Genomic DNA, 1459 nt, shown 5'->3' with positions numbered 1-1459 from the left:
TGTTCTATCATTTAAGTTACTTTTCAGAGTGACAAATTATTCGAATAGAAAATTTAATCATTAATTCAGTTCCTTTTTTTATCTTAAACAACAAGTTTATTTAAACAATAAGATGTTTGACTTGAAGGGAAAACTATGTAGGATCAATTTCTTTATAGTAACTTATCCCTGCTGAGAGACAGAGATTGCCCTACATGTAACAGCTTCGTACAAAAAAGTTATAAAATCATCCTTGGTTTTACAATGATAAAAGAAAAACATTGAGATTATCCAATCAAACAAAGTATGCAAGGATTTTTTGTGGCTTTTTTTGTTGTTGTTGTTGTTAAACAGTGAGAGCAAAATAACTTACTGGAATGTAAAGATGAAAGTTGAATGAGCATGCCACTAATGGACAAAAGGGATATTTTCACAGAACCAGTTTGTTTTTTCCCCTCCCCATCTCCATTTGATGTTGATCAAAACATACCATCGTCCATTTAGTTAAAAAACAATACGCATTATGCCTGTGCACATACACCAGTTACTTTATGTACAATAAAGGAATCGGGGAAGGGAAGCAAAGAAGAGAGAAAACCATACTGCAGTAGTCAGGATGTGGATGAACCAAATCTTGGTTTTGTTATTGTGAGTGTATTTTTTTTCCTTGGGAGCACAGTTCTGGAGAAGAGTTGTAGATTCTTTTTAGCAATCGCCTCCTGTCTGCTGCTGGAATACAGCAATTGTGTCTTCATCCTCCATTTCCAACTGTGCAGGTGTGCCTGTTTCATTGATTGTTGCCCATCAAATCGAAATCTGATCTGCTTCGTTGACAAACCCTATCATTCACAATAGGCTTTCATTAGTTTACTAAGTGGTGTGTGCCTCTTAATCTTAAATTGCGCCACCGAACCATCTTGCCCTGGCACCTTCAAATTAATGTGATCGTTGTTTTCAGTCTTGACTCCTTCCTTCGCCTTTTCATCTGCCATGGCAAGTTCTGGGGTCTCCTCTGCCGCCGCTTCACAAAAGAGGAATCAGCATGGTCCTCTCCAAGCAAACAGGGGGAGAAGCAGCAGTGGCAGGAGCGGGAGCAGGAGGAGGAGGAGGAGGAAGATGGTGATGATGGTGAGGAAGAGGAGGAGAAGAAAAAGGAGAAGAAGGTGGAGGAGGAGGAGGAAGAGGAGGAGGAGGGGGAGGCAGCTGTGGAGGTACTACGAGTGCTCGCACGTTCTGCCGATGCAGTTACTTTTGAGATGTTTGCTGAACCTTGGAAGCCTTTAACCTATTCCTTCGAAAAATCACATGGTTCACAAAAAGTTATATAAGAAGTTTTAAAATGAACATATCCTTTATATGTAGAACGAGAGAATTCCTCTGGCCTAAAAATGAAATTAATAAATTTATGCCATAATAAATGTCCTTACAATTTTATTTTGTTCAACTCTATTTCATTTCCAGAGAAAATAAAACATAAGCT

At 38.7% G+C, this 1459-nt stretch overlaps 1 pseudogene; it reads right to left on the bottom strand.

Moving 5' to 3' along the window:
* Positions 1–684: 684 nt before the first annotated feature.
* LOC118857800 lies at positions 685–971 on the bottom strand (annotated as a pseudogene).
* Between the last annotated feature and the right edge of the window lie 488 nt (positions 972–1459).

This window comes from Trichosurus vulpecula, chromosome 7 (genome assembly GCF_011100635.1).
Source record: "Trichosurus vulpecula isolate mTriVul1 chromosome 7, mTriVul1.pri, whole genome shotgun sequence".
NCBI classification, from domain to species: domain Eukaryota; kingdom Metazoa; phylum Chordata; class Mammalia; order Diprotodontia; family Phalangeridae; genus Trichosurus; species Trichosurus vulpecula.
The sequence above is the reverse complement of the archived record's forward strand: the minus strand, read 5'-3'. Positions and strand labels throughout refer to the sequence as shown.